This window comes from Mustela erminea, chromosome 14 (genome assembly GCF_009829155.1).
Source record: "Mustela erminea isolate mMusErm1 chromosome 14, mMusErm1.Pri, whole genome shotgun sequence".
Classification (NCBI taxonomy): domain Eukaryota; kingdom Metazoa; phylum Chordata; class Mammalia; order Carnivora; family Mustelidae; genus Mustela; species Mustela erminea.
This window is the reverse complement of record NC_045627.1, coordinates 39,534,861-39,549,870: the sequence shown is the minus strand read 5'-3', so window position 1 is coordinate 39,549,870 and position 15,010 is coordinate 39,534,861. Positions and strand designations below refer to the sequence as shown.

The window sequence follows — 15,010 nt, the reverse complement described above, 5'->3', positions numbered from 1 at the left end:
CTGTACTTTTTTTTTTTTTTTTTTTTAAGAGAGAGCATGGGGGAGGGAGAGAGAGAATCTTAAGCTGGCTCCACACCCAATGCAGAGCCCAGCATGAGGCATGATCTTTTTTTTTTTTTTTTAAGATTTTTTGTCAGAGAGAGAGCGAGCACAGGCAGACAGAATGGCAGGCAGAGGCAGAGGGAGAAGCAGGCTCCCTGCTGAGCAAGGAGCCTGATGTGGGACTCGATCCCAGAATGCTGGGATCATGACCTGAGCCGAAGGCAGCCGCTTAACCAACTGAGCCACCCAGGCGTCCCAGCATGAGGCTTGATCTTATGACCCCAACATCATGACCTGAGCTGAATCAGGAGTCGGATGCTTAACTGACTTAGCCACCCAGGTGCCTGTCCATGCTGTAGTTTTTGGAACAAGGGCTCCATGCACTTAAGGAGTGGGATTTATGGTCCTTATCTTTCCAGGGGGAGTAGCTGATAAATTATCTGGAATTCTTCTGCAAGGGAAATTTGTTCTTCTCCATTTGTTTATTTAATTATTTCCTTATTATCAGTATGAACTCGTAGATTCTTATTTTATACTTTATATTTTGTACTTTATTCTTTTTTTTTTTTTAAGATTATTTATTTATTTATTTATTTGACAGGCAGAGATCACAAGCAGGCAGAGAGACAGGCAGAGAGAGAAGAAGGGAAGCAGGCTCTCTGCTGAGCAGAGAGCCTGACACGGGGCTCGATCCCAGGATCCCTGGATCATGACCCGAGCTGAAGGCAGAGGCTTAACCCACTGAGCCACCCAGGCGCCCCTACTTTATTTTATTCTTATTTTATACTTTAGATTTGGCTTTTGGAAGCTCATTCTGTTTGTCTTCTGTGTTCCTTTTGGATACCTTTGTCAATTTAGGATTTTTGTTTTGTTTTTACCATTTCCTTAGTTTCTGACATTACAAGATGCTTGGGCTTATCTTGTGTATTTCCTTTGCAGTCCTGGAATCAGACATTTCTCCAAGAAAACTGGGTTTCTTTCGTTGGAGAGTGGTATTAGAAACCAAGATCTTGTCTCTTGGTGTGCTTGTTACAGCTGGGATGTCATTGATTCTAAGCATTCTTAGCTGACAGAATAAGTCAATATACACACATACATATGTATACTCATACATATAGATCTATAAATATTTCTAGATGTAACCATCCATATTTTTATTAGGTGAAACACAAGTTCATATTCTAATTCTAATCCATTACCACATGGATCGTTTTAGCCTTTTCTTCCTGCTTATCTGTAATCTCCCATTCTAAAAGTGAGAAACCTTCTACCATCCACCATTCAGTTACCTAATTGTTCAGGTTCAGTATACATGTATAGTGGTTTGAGAGTTGTTAACCTGTACACCTGTGGGAAACAGCTTTATTAGCTAGAGTACAATGCTAATGCATGGTTCCCTATCCTTTTAGTCTAAAAGAATCCAGTAATTTCTAAAGTTATGTGGGTCAATACTTTTATCCACTGTCCTCTTCAATGATGCTGTTTCATAGGTTTGTTGTATATTTTTATTATAGCAAATTTCAAACATATCAAAAATAAGGGAAAGAATATAATAAACCACATGTACCCATCACCAGCCTCAAGAAAATTATTAAATTTGTGGTTAGTCATGTTTTATCTGTATTCCCTCTTATGCCTCCTAGTCAACATGTGGTTAAGAGGGAACACAAGCAGGGGGAATGGGAGAGGGAGAAGCAGGTTTCCCATGGAGCAGGGAGCTGGATAGGGAGCTAGATCCCAGGACTCTAGGATCATGACCTGAGCCAGAGGCAGATGCTTAATGACTGAGCCACCCAGGTGCCTACCCTCATTGGTTATTTTGAAGTAAATCCTATGTGTATTATATTCCCAAATGCGACTTAACCATAATTTAACCAGTCCCCTATTGCCAGTTTTTATTTATTACAAGTAGTACAACTATAAATATCCATTTATATTTAGCTTTGCAACTGAAGGGTGAATTTCCAGAAGTTGAATTATTGAGACAAAGATATAAGCTTTTAAAATTGAGAAATACTGCCAAATTTATTTTAATACTACCAAGAGTAAATGAGAATTTATCCTTCTCTGTACCTTCACCTACACTGATTTTATCCAACTTTTAAATATTTGGCAATCTGAAATCTTAAATACTTGGCAATCTGAAAAATGATATATATGTATCTTTTTTTTTGCATTTCTTTAATTATAAATGGATAGGACATTTTCCCTATCTTTAGCGGTCTTTTTTTTTTTCTTTCTGTGAACTGTGCAATTAAATTCTTTGCTTATTTAAGAAAAGGAAATAAATTGTCACAAAGGTCCAATTTCTTTTCCTAAACCATTAATACTGTGCTGCCTTATCTCCCTTTTTCCCTTACTCCTAGTTCAGATTGCCAATTCAGGAGTGGTATTTATGTCCCTTCAATGAAGGTAGATACCTGCCCACTTTTTTTCTTCTGTCCTCTTTCTACCCACCAAAGGTTCTTAGTTCTCTGTTTTCTGTGAGCTGTGGATACAGATTGTCTATCGAACAGATGGGTTCTTTTTTTTTCAAGATTTTATTTTTCTTTGACAGAGAGAGAGATTGAGAGAGAGAGATTGGGAGAGAGAGAGCATAAGCAGGGGGAGTGGCAGACAGAGGGAAAGGGAGAAGCAGGCTCCCCATTGAGCAGCGAGCCCCCAGTGTGGGGCTCCATCCCAGGACCCTGGGATCATGACCTGAGCTGAAGGCAGATGCTTAACTGCCTCAGCCTCCCAGATGCCCCTCAAACAGATGGTTTTTAAGTCAGCTTCTGAAGGAGTTTTCTAGGGAAATATGCCCAAGAATCGATAGGAAGGATTTCTACAGACATGTGGGGGTACTGTTGGTAATTGTTTAACAAAGAGGATGCCCAGGGAATATCACTTCAGCCTGCTTTGTTCATCTGTTCTTTTTTTTTTTTTTCCAAGATTTTATTTATTTATTTGACAGAGAGAGACACAGCGAGAGGGGAACACAAGTAGGGAAAGTGGGAGAGGAAGAAGCAGGCTTCCTGTGGAGTAGGAAGCCCGATGTAGGGCTTGATCCCAGGAGCCTGGAATTATGACCTGAGCTAAAGGCAGGCACTTAACAACTGAGCCATCCAGGCGGCCCTGTTCATCTGTTTTGTCTTTCCATGCAAACACGAGACATGCACTCTGACTTTTGCTGCTGTGCCCTTTTGACAGCATTTTCAGCCTTCTTTTTGTCAGAGTGAATTATCTGTCTCCATGTACTTCGGACATAAGTGTATTCAATAGTACTATTGTTGGTTTCTTCAGTTAGGGAAATTGGGATTGCATTCTGTCCTGAATTAAATGACAATGTCAGAGTATAAAATGTAATGACAGACTGATTTTCTTTGCTTTTATATTCTTTAAAAACAACTGTTCAAAATCTCATACACATAGAAGTTGTTTGCCAAGCATTTGAAGCCATCTAGTTTACCAAGTGGCAGCTGCTGCTGTTTATTGGACAGAGTGTAGAAAGAGTTCTCATATGGTTCTCCCCCACAGTTTATCCTGTTACTAATTTTTTGTATTAGTATAGTTCATTTGTTACAAGTAGTGAACCAAAATTGATACATTGTTATTAGCTGAAGTCCATAGTTTATTCAGATGTCTTTAGTTTTTACCTAATATCTCTTTTCAGTTCCAAGTTTCTATTTAAAATTCCACATTAGAGAGGCGCCTGAGTGGTGTAGTTGGTTAAGCATCGGCCTTTTGGTTTGGCTCAGGTTGTGATCTCAGTGTCATGAGATGGAGGCCTGCATTGCTCCATACTTGGCATGGAGTCTGCTTAGGATTCTCTATCCCTCTCCCTGTGTCCCTCCTGCTTGTGTCTTCTTTCTTTAATAAATAAATCTTTAAGAAAAATAAAGTTCTATTTTACATTACTTGTCCATTCTTGCTGGCTCCTCTTAGCTGTAATGGTTTTGAATACTTGTTTTTGATGATCTTGACAGTTTTGAAGAGTACTGGTCAAGTACTTTGTAAGATGCCCCTCTATTGGAATTTGTCTCATATTTTTCTCATGATTAGACTGGGGTTGAGGTTTTTGAGTAGAGGATCACAGAGATACTGTATCATTTTCATCCAGTCATATCAAGGGTATGTATTATTGATGTGATTTATCTTTTTTTTTTTTTAAGATTTTATTTATTTATTTGACAGAGAGATCACAAGTAGATGGAGAGGCAGGCAGAGAGAGAGAGAGAGAGAGAGAAGCGGGCTCCCTGCTGAGCAGAGAGCCAGATGCGGGACTCGATCCCAGGACCCTGAGATCATGACCTGAGCCGAAGGCAGTGGCTCAACCCACTGAGCCACCCAGGCGCCCCAGTGATTTATCATTCTTGATACTGAGCTTGATCACCTGGCTAAGGCACTGGTTGTCAGGTTTCTCCAGTGTAAAGTGAGTCCTGCTTCTTTCTGTACTCCATTGTTGGGCAGTTTTTCATGTTCTCATTATCCATTTGTATATTTTCTTTGGAGAAACATCTACTCAGATCCTTTTTTAATTGGAGTTTTAAAAGGGATCCATTTATAATTTGGATTGTTTTTTATTACTCAGTTGTAAGAATTCTTTGTATGTTCTAGATACAAGTCCCTTATATATAATTTGCAAATGTTTCATCCCATTCTTTGGGTTGTCTTATTAATTTTGATGAACTCAGATTTATCTATTTTTTCTTCTGCTTATGTTATATCTAAGAAAATTGCCTAACTCAAGGTCATGAAGATATATGCTTTTTTTTTTTTTTTTAAGTTTTATAGTTTTTATTCATTTGGACATTTGACCCCATTGTGAGTTAATTTTTACATGTGGTGTGCATCAGGAGTCCAACTTCATTCTCTTGCATGTGGGTATCCAGTGCCTCAATGCCATTTGTTAATGAGACTGTTCTTTCCACATTAAATTGTCCTGGCACAACTGTATGATGTTTAAGGTTCAGTTGAATATAGAGAAAAATTTAGCATGTACTTTTTTATTTTTTTATTATTTATTTATTTTTAAAAAGATTTTATTTATTTATTTGACAGAGAGATCACAAGTAGGCAGAGAGGCAGGCAAAGAGAGAGAAAGAGAGAGGAGGAAGCAGGCTCCCTGCTGAGCAGAGAGCCAGATGCGGGACTCGATCCCAGGACCCTGAGATCATGACCTGAGCCGAAGGCAGCGGCTTAACCCACTGAGCCACCCAGGCGCCCCTAGCATGTACTTTTTAAAAAAAAGATTTTATTCATCTACCTGACAAAGAGAGAGAGAGGGCATGAGTAGGGAGAAGGAGCAGAGGCAGAAGGAGAAGCAGGCTCCCTGCTGACCTGGGCGCCCAGTGTAGGACTTGATCCCAGGACCCTGGGATTAAGACCTGAGCTGAAGGCAGATGCTTAACCGACTGAGCCACCCAGGTGCCCCTGGCATGTACCTCAAACAAATTATTGGTAACTCTACCCAAAATCAGTTGAAGTTGGCTCAAGTATGGTAGAAATCTCAGAGGCTTTCACTACTGTTAGAGAGGACCAAAAATAATTCAGGAAACAATATTGCCAAAAATATAAATTACTCTGCTGACACTTACCACAATTGTAGACTCTATGGTTCTCTCTTTTCCTTTTCCTTTTATTTGAGTGTAGTTGACACACAATGCTATATTAGTTTTGGGTGTACAACTTAGTGATTTAATAGGTTTTCACCATGAGTGTAGCTACCATCTGTCCCATTACATCATTAGTACAATATGATTGACTGTGTTCCTTATGGTGTGCCTTTTATTGACTTATTCATTTCATTACTGGAAGCCTCCCTCTTCCCTTCACCCATTTTGTCCCCACTCCCAGCAACCATCAGTTTATTCTGTGTTTATGAGTAGAAACATATGTATTTTTCTTTCTCAGTCTGACTTATTTCATTTAGCATAATACTGCTTAGGTCCATCCATTTTGTCTCAAATGGCACAATCTCACTGTTTTTATGGCTGTGTAATATTCCATTGTATATATACTACATTTTCCTTATACATTCGTCTACTGATGGATGCAGATTGCTTCCGTATATTGGCTATTATAAAAAGTGCTGTGATAAACATAGGGGTGCATATGTCTTTTTGAATTAGTCTTTTTGTTTTCTTTGGGTTAATACCCAATAGTGGAATTAAGATTCTCTCTTCGTCTGCCCCTGCCACATCTCTTTCTTTGTCCCACTCTCTTTCTCCCCCTTCTCTAAAAACAAATAAATAAATAAGAGAGAATGATAGATTTTTTTTTTTCCTTTCTGTGAGACTAGATTTAGGTGATCTTGCAGTATACTTGAGAGATATTTCACATTCTTTTTTTTTTTTTTTTAGATTTTTTTGAATTTATTTATTTGACAGAGAGAGAGAGATCACAAGTAGGCAGAGAGGCAGGCAGGAGGTGGGGAGCAGGCTCCCTGCTGAGCAGAGAGCCTGATGCAGGGCTCAATCCCAGGACCCTGAGACCATGACCTGAGCAGAAGGCAGAGGCTTAACCCACTGAGCCACGCAGGCACCCCAATATTTCACATTCTTACTGCTCTCTAGGAGCTTTCAGTCTAATTTAAGAAAATTTAAGCCCTCGTTCTAGAGATATGTTGGCCAATATTCATAATGATAATGCTATTTGAAGTAATTTTTAGAATGCAAAATGTAATTTAATATATGAATTTAAAGGATGATGATAGGGCATCTGGGTGGCTCAGTGGGTTAAGCCTCTGCCTTCGGCTCAGGTCATGATCTCAGGGTCCTGGGATTGAGTCCCGCATTGGGCTCTCTGCTCCGCAGGGAGCCTGCTTCCTCCTCTCTCTCTCTCTGCCTGCCTCTCTACCTACTTGTGATTTCTGTCTGTCAAATAAATAAATAAAATCTTTAAAAAAAAATAAAGGATGATGATAATGTAATAGTAGAAACCCAACTAAATGGTCTCCGACTACCTTTCCTCTTTTTTTTTTCTTTTTTTCTTTTTTGAGAGAAAGAGAACATTTGCATGAGTAGGGGTGTGGACGAATAGAGGGGAAGAGAGAATCCCAAGCCTGGCTTGAACCCATAACCCTGAGATCATGACCTCTGCTAAAATTAAGAGGATGACGTTTAACCTACCGAGCCACCCTGGTGCCCCTTTCCTCTTTTTTTTAAAGAGTCCATTTGTGTGAGAAATACACAAGTTTTCTTGGATGGTTTTACTACCTAGGCCTGTTCTTAGTAGCCAAAGTTTCTCCAAAATATGCCCTTAGAATCAGTTTTTTTTCCCTTTTTTCTCTTCTTTGTCTGCGATATACCTCTTCTCAGTACCATGTATTTAAGTGAAATGATCAGATATTTAAGGTATACACACTATCAACACTGTGAATAAATCTCAGAATGAAAACTAGATACAAATTAGCTGTATAGTTTTTGTTTTCCATGGACTTTCCGGTATATTCTCCTTATAGGGTCAAAAAGCTAGAATATTTTTGAGGGATTCCTTGTTAACTAAGATCAAGTCTGTTTCTTAGTTTCATTTTCCAAAACTCCAGTTTTACAGCTCTGAATTAAGCTCCCCCTTTTTTTTTTTCCCTATGAGCATATAACCTAGAGATCAAATGCTACTGTTTCTATGGGCTCCACTTGATGTAAACCAATCTCTACCCTGTTCCTCCCCACTTCAAGCCTCCGTAGTTTATTTAGAAGTCCACAGACTTCCTCACTACCCTCTGGAGTGCTAGAATCAAGAGGCTTTTATTTTCCAATTTGGCTTATACTCTGGAGCCGCTCAGCTCTTGCCTTTACTGCCAAATCATTAGCATCTCAGAAATAAAAACCAACAAAAATGGTTTTGCTTTGGGGTTACTCCAGGAGGGAGTCACTTTGGCTTTTCTTAGAGAAATTCTATTTTTCTTTTATGACTTTAAGAGAGGCAGAATGTTCTTTCATTAAATTGAACATTCTGCTGTACCCTACCTCGCTTATTAGTGGAGACCAATTATGAAAGGTTGTAGTGTCAGACCAAGTAGGAACATTTTAGCCTGTGTTCTTCTATTAAACCTGCCTCTACTCCCTATTTCTCTTGATTGCTTTATTCAAGTCTTAGAGGTAGTTTCTCCTTGCTAATGATACTTACATATTTTTTTTCCAGAGGTTTTTATCTCTTATGGTCAAAGGAAGGCTATTATATGTAATACTCCTTGCATAGTACTTGAACAATGTGACAAGTTTTGTGGAAGGACAGTTTTGAAAAGTACTGGTGTAACCAGTCATCCAGGTTTAGGATCCCAGGACATTTAGACATGACTTCTGAAACCATATATATTACTCTCTTGACCTAGCAGTCGTGTTCACAAAAACCCTCCTATAGGCAGCTTGGCACTTACCTCGCAGACACCTGTAGTTACTCAATTTATTTTAGGTGGAAAGGCCCAGTGGTTGATGCAGGGTTGTCTCTGTGTGAGACAGAATCTCATCTTTTTTTTTTTTTTTAAACTTTTCATTTATTTATTTATTTGAGATAAGCAGGAGGAGCAAGCAGCAGGCAGAGGGAGAGGGAGAAGCAGGCTCCACGCTGAGCAGGGAGCCAGCCGCTGGACTCAATCCCAGGACCTAGGATCATAACCTGAGCTGAAGGCAGAAGCTCAACCCACTGAGCCGCCCAGGTCCCCCTCTCCTGTGCAGTCTTCAAAAGGTAATAAGAAATGTCAAAATATAGGGGAGCCTGGGTCACTTAGTTGGTCAAGTGTCTCAACTCTTGATCACAGTTCAGGTCTCAATCTCAACAGTTTTGAGTTCAAGAAATAACTGGTCCAAGAAATAACTCATACAAGGTGGAATATGATTATATAGAAGAATTTTACATGAAGGATTTTCTGAGGGGCTTCAGAAGAGATTACAACCTGTTAGGGTGAGATTTTCCTGTGGATCACCTCCCTTGCCTGGCTAATATATGAAAAGTCATTTATGTTGTTACATTGTAATCAGGGTTGAAGATCTCTAATTCTTTCCCAGTTACTCTAGTTTTATTTGATTAGCCCTACAACAAATATATAACCATCGCTGAATAACTTGATTAGAGAGCTTGACCTGGATATTTGTACATTCTTTTTTGCAGTTAGCACTAATCAGTAGAAATTCTGTGTCTCACACTTTGGAATGACATCTCCACCCACACCTACCACTAGGAAACTTGAGTTAGAATGCTAATGGTTAGCAAAAGAAAAGCAGTAATTTTTTAAATTTAATTTTTTTTTTTAATTTGGGCACTCTTACTGTTGTGAAAGGAGAGTTTTAGTTTAAATGTTAAACTATTAACTATTAAATGTTAAACTATTGTTAAAATGTAAGAACTTAGTTTTGGGCAGTGCCTGAATCCGTTTCATTTTACTAATAAATCTTAATTAAATCTTTTAAAAAGTCAACTTATATTTTCTTTTGCAATCTATAGAAATACAACAGACCTTCATATTTGACAGGGTTTCTGTTGATGAGTTTTTAAAATGACTATGCTTATAAAACAACTTCTTTCAATAAAGTTATTTTATAACTGGGTGTAATTCGTAGAAGGGTGTGTGTTGGTCCTCTGGGGCTTTTGTGCCCTGCCTGCAAATGTAAGTTCTGGGCTGAGTGATCACATGTTTGGAGTCAGGACTCTGCCTGCTGTTTGTTCTTGGTGATATAACTTGGCTTCTTCCCTGAGAAAGGGGTGGAGATCTTTCACTGTCCTTGCCTTTGGTTTTGGCAACCTTTGAGATCCAAAGCATTTTAGAATTGATTCCTGAATTCAGAAAACTCAGTTCACACAGTAACTTTCTTTAAGAGTATGTCTTGTTTAAGGAGGTGTTTTGCTTATTAAAGTGATATAATTTAAGTCCAGATGGTTTTGGAATTCTGAATTAAGGATTCAAACAATGACATTGTTTTGGTTATTCTCTAAAGTACTATGAATGTGTCTTCTAGTGCTCCTTTTGAGTGTAGTGCAAAGGGCTATTTTTTAGGGCTGGCTCTCTGGTAGCAGCTGCTACTCTGCAAACCTTATTGTTACATTGTTGACCTTTGTCATCAGGAATGCCCCTAGAGAAAACAGACTCCCTAATTGTTTTTCTTAAGCTCTTATGAAGTTTGTGATATGTCCTTTCAAGTTACTTTTGGTTACTTTCTTAAGTATACTTTGTTTACATTTAATTTGGAGGCCCCATCTTTTTAGCTTTATCATAAATTGTCAGTTCTGAGTTCCTGGTAGGTTGTAAAGAAGAATTGCCCTTTCCCTGTTATCCTGTTCTGCAGGAAGCCTTTGTGGTTTAGATTCACAGTTTCCCATTGTTGCTAGTTGCTGTTGTCTCCTCCCTTCTGTACCCTCCCCTCCCCACAACTCTAGCTCTTCCCTTGGTCTTCCTCATTCCTGGTTTTTCCTTGCCCCATAAATGCCCTTGGGATTGCTGGAGTTTGAACATGCTGTCTGGTAAGTTATTGTCTGTGTGGCAAAACTGCAAGTAGATGGAGGGATTTCGTCTTTGTGTCTGGTCATTCTTTGTGAAGTGTTGCTTTTAACAGTAAAGGTTTAAACTTTGAAATTGAGGTTGTAGGGCTCTCTTCACTTTCAGGAGGGCTTCTGTCATACACTATTGTTTTTGCTCTTCTCTCCTGTCTATTTCAATTGTTAAGGCTTTGGAAACTTGATTTTTATTACTGCTTTAAAAAACATTCTCATAGATTTTCTTGAGCTCATTAAGATTAAAGCAGATGGTATGGGTTTAATATTTTAAGTTTCCTTCAAATGGAAGTATATTTATTTTCAGTATTAACATACTGATAAAAGTAATAATGAAGAAAAGATCTATTTTGTGGCTGAGGGGGAAAGTAGCATTTGCTTCTAGACTCAGAATGATTCTTTTTTCCTCTCAGCAGAATGTTTTTGGCAAAATTCACTAAGATTTTAGTGTTATGTTCTTAATTCTGGGAAATGGTTTGCTGAATACTTCAGGATAACAAATGCTTCTGGGAATTACTTTTGGGGGAAGTTAGATTTGTTTATTAGCTCCTGCAATAAAATCTCCAAGATCTATAATCCTTTTGAGAGTAAAATATTAATATTTAGTGTTCAGATTGAGTTGAATATCACCTTAATAATGGACTTTCTTATTTTTTTGGATTGTATGTTTTGATCCTCAACTAAGAAGTTGTACGTGCACATACCTTTGGTTCTCCAAAAGTATTGCTAATTAAAGTCATTTTTATGGTAGACAGTGTAAGGGAAAACTTGTTCGTGGTATGTTATTACTATTCATTTGAGTCATTTATTCAAGTGATAGGTGTGCTTGTACTATTTCCTGAGTTTCTGTGATGTGGCAGGTGCTAGTTCCTATGCTAAGTACTTTGCATTTAATCCTGATTCCCAGTACAACCCTGCCACATAGGTAGCATTGTCCCTCTGGGAAGCAGTCATGCATAGGTAGAAGGGACATGGGTTTTTATTTTCTGCAAAATGAGAACAGTCCTTATTTGGCAGATTAGTTGTGGGAATTAGAGGACATGCTATGTGTATGGTGCCTAGCTCAGAGTTGGTTTTCATTAAGTGGTGACTGCTCTTATAATTTTATAGTTAAATAACTTGCTGAAGATGTCTCAGTTTTGAGTGTTAGAGCTAGGATTTGAACTGACTCAAAACCTGGAGTCTGGTAGTATGTTTTTGTTTGAGTATTGCAAAGGCTTTTAGAGTAGATTTCAGTGGATCCCTGTCCATTCCTCCACCTCCTGCCCTTGTAGAGTTGGGGTTCTTTATAGATGCCCTTCTTTTCTTGGTATCTTCTGTCACCTTCCTAGTCATGTGCTTGGTCTCTCACACTGTAATTGCTTGTGCCATTCAGTACCAGTGTTCTCCCAGCAGTAATGAGTCAAGCCGGTGCAGTCAGTGGCTTCCCTTCCTATTTTCCTCTTGTTGATAGAGCCATCATGCTTTCATTATTGTTTGTGCCGAAAGAATTTGGGTAGTGGTGTATTTATAATGATTCCTAAATAGTGAATAGCTGCAATCAAGCCCTTGAATTTAGAAAAATTAGGGGCTTAAACAATTAATGGAAAAAATTTCTAGCTCTAAGTTATTGAGCCAGAGGATAATACATGGCAACTTCATGCAACTCATAGTTATCATTTTGCCTAATATAGTTATCATTCTGGGGCCTAATTTAATTGCTATGATTCTCTTTCCTTTAACCCCTGCTGTTACTGGTTTGATCCCATTAGCAGTGTGTTTTAGAGAGAATATTGTGTTAATCCTTCTGGCCATAAAGAAGAGTATCTTTATTCCACAGACCTTTTGGAAACAGAGTGTGTGATTTAGGTATGATGTAACTTATACAGTAGATTCAGGGAAGAAACAGAGATGATTTATCATTCTTATAACTGAGTTAATCTCTAAACTGAAAAACGTGTTTCACAAAGTTTAGTTCTTCATTTATTCTTTTATTTAATAAGTATTGAGCATCTCTTGAGTGTAAGGCAGTGTAACTTCCTATATTGTATTCTAATAAAGTACAGATATATTGGTTAAGTACTGATTAATGAAGTGCCTGAGGGAGGGAATATATCTCAATTGGTAAGAAGCAGTATTTAGACAATTCTTTGGAAAATGATTTAATATAAATGACTCTTGCTTCCTAATAGGTGTGACTATCATTAGTCTCTATTACTGTAAGTTACCAGCAGAATGGCTTTTTCAAACAGTTTTCCTGAGTGGAAAGGATTACTTGTATTAGGTGGCATTGGGAAGATGGGAGTGGGAAAGGGAGTAATAATATTCCTTATTGAGCAAAATGCTGGATATGTACACAGAACACACATTTTGTGTGTGTGTGTGTATTTTTTTTTAATATTTTATTTATTCATTTGACAGAGAATCAGGCAGAGAGAGAGGAGGAAGGAGGCTCCCTGCTGAGCAGAGCCCAATGTAGGGCTTGATCCCAGGACCCTGGGATCACGACCTGAGCCAAAGGTAGAGGCTTTAACCCACTGAGCCACCCAGGTGCCCCTTTTGTGTGTGTTTTAAGGGGATTAGTGGTAGATGAGGTTGGAAATTGTACATGGGTTATTTAAGGCCAAGGAGTTTTGACTATGTTTTGTCACTGAAGTTTTCTAAGCTAAACAGTGATAGATCAGAGTTTGCTTTTGGTAGTGTTTTATAGACAGGATTAGAAAGGTAATGGAAGTCAATACAGTAGTCCATGTAAATTGTATCGAGAATGCATTATTTTTAGATTACATTTGCCCTCATTTTGATGTGGTTGTGTTTGTGCTATCACAGGATTTTTGTCATAGGATTTTTTTTTTAAAGGTTTTATTTATTTATTTGACAGACAGAGATCACAAGTAGGCAGAGAAGCAGGCAGACAGAGAGGAAGGGAAGCAGACCCCCTGCTGAGCAGAGAGCCCGATGCAGGACTTGATCCCAGGACCCTGAGATCACGACCCGAGCCGAAGGCAGCAGCTTAACCCACTGAGCCACCCAGGCGCCTTGTCATAGGATTTTTACATTAAGTTTATGTGTGTATGTTTGTGTGTGTAAAAGAGAAAGGAAGAAGGAAGGAGAGAGGTATAGGGGATGGCCAGTTATGATTATTTACTTTTTTTTTTTTTTTAAGATTTTACTCATTTATTTGACAGAGGGAGATCACAAGTAGGCAGACAGCAGGCAGAGAGAGAGGGGGAAGCAGGCTCCCTGTTGAGCAGAGAGCCCAATGTGGGGCTTGATCCCAGGACCCTGAGATCATGACCTGAGCCGAAGGCAGAGGCTTCAGCCCACTGAGCCATCCAGGTGCCCCAAAATTGATTTACTTTTTTTAAAAGTACACTCTGTGCCCAATGTGAAGTTTGAACTCAAGATCCTAAAATCAAGAGTTACATGCTCTATCAACTGAGCCAGCCAGGTGCCCCCTCCAGCCATCATAATCAGAGCTCCTATTTTGTGTTGTTCTCAAGAATTTTGCATATATAATTTTGTTGAGTACTCTCAACAGATTACCTTTACTGTAGGCAGTAAATGATCTGAAAGTGATGGAGCGGGTTGTGAAATGTAGATTCATCTTATTCTTTATCATTATCATCAAAGCATTTATGTCTCACTAATACCAGGTACTGGGCTAATTATCCATGTGTGCATTATCCTCATAACAATCCCATAACTTAGATGTTATTTATTAATCCCAGTTTATTGATGAGGTACCTGAGACTTCAGTAACTGATTCAGTAACTTGGTCATGATGTTGTTAGATGGTGGAGTCCAGACCTGTTCCACCTTCTAACTCTGGATCCCTAAGTTGTATAATTCACATTGTGTTCCCTGGGAATGATACCCCTTGGATGTCCATTGTGAGCATGGTGTTTCCTGAGGTTATGCAATGTAGTTGGCCCTGCAGAGGCTGCACTTTTAACTACTCTGTTCTTTTTACTATCATGCTGCCTCCCTCAGAAGTCAGTAAATTATCTATACAGCTCCGGATCCTTATAAGGATGGACTAAGTAGGCTGCAACTATTATTTCTTGATTTTTCAGTCATAACAAAGTGAAACATATCTTCTTGTTCTTTTATTTTCTTCCCAACTGGTTTTGGGAAATTTGCTGTAAATGACAGTTTTCTAAGTTTTTATGAAAGGAAAAATAAGGCTTTCTGTTTTTTATCAGCATACAGTTCTTCTTGTTGTACATGATGTAATAATTTGAAGCTGCCCAAGTCCAACCCTCAGGAAATTGTTTGAGTTGAGTAACTGTATTCACTGGGGAGTTTAAGATAACCAACCCATAAATCAACAAATAACTTAGATTTTTTTAAATGGTTGTAGATGCTTATCTGTCTTTATTTTCAAGCTTGAATCAGAAGCAAATATTGATTCAATTGGTATAGTCTCGATTAGAAAAAATCTGCAGTATCTCAAGCTAGCTATGGGCATTTGGGGGGCTCTTTTACTTAAGGAAAGTTAGAATTTATTAGGGTGTTGGAA

General features: G+C 38.6%; 1 protein-coding gene and 1 pseudogene across 6 annotated transcripts in view; one reads left to right on the top strand and one right to left on the bottom strand.

The window, feature by feature from the left end:
• The window catches only part of USP54 (ubiquitin specific peptidase 54), a 119,747-nt gene that overhangs the window by 31,842 nt on the left and 72,895 nt on the right, over positions 1–15,010 (top strand). Inside the window, exon 1 of one of the 6 annotated variants that reach the window (XM_032311733.1) lies at positions 10,338–10,479. The exons of the other annotated variants lie outside the window; for them this stretch is intronic. The gene's annotated coding sequence lies outside the window, so the exon portion shown is untranslated. Of the gene's footprint in view, positions 1–10,337; positions 10,480–15,010 lie in introns of those variants that run through there. 6 annotated transcript variants of the gene reach the window in all.
• Positions 1–15,010, bottom strand: part of LOC116572812 — a 28,214-nt pseudogene that overhangs the window by 2,830 nt on the left and 10,374 nt on the right.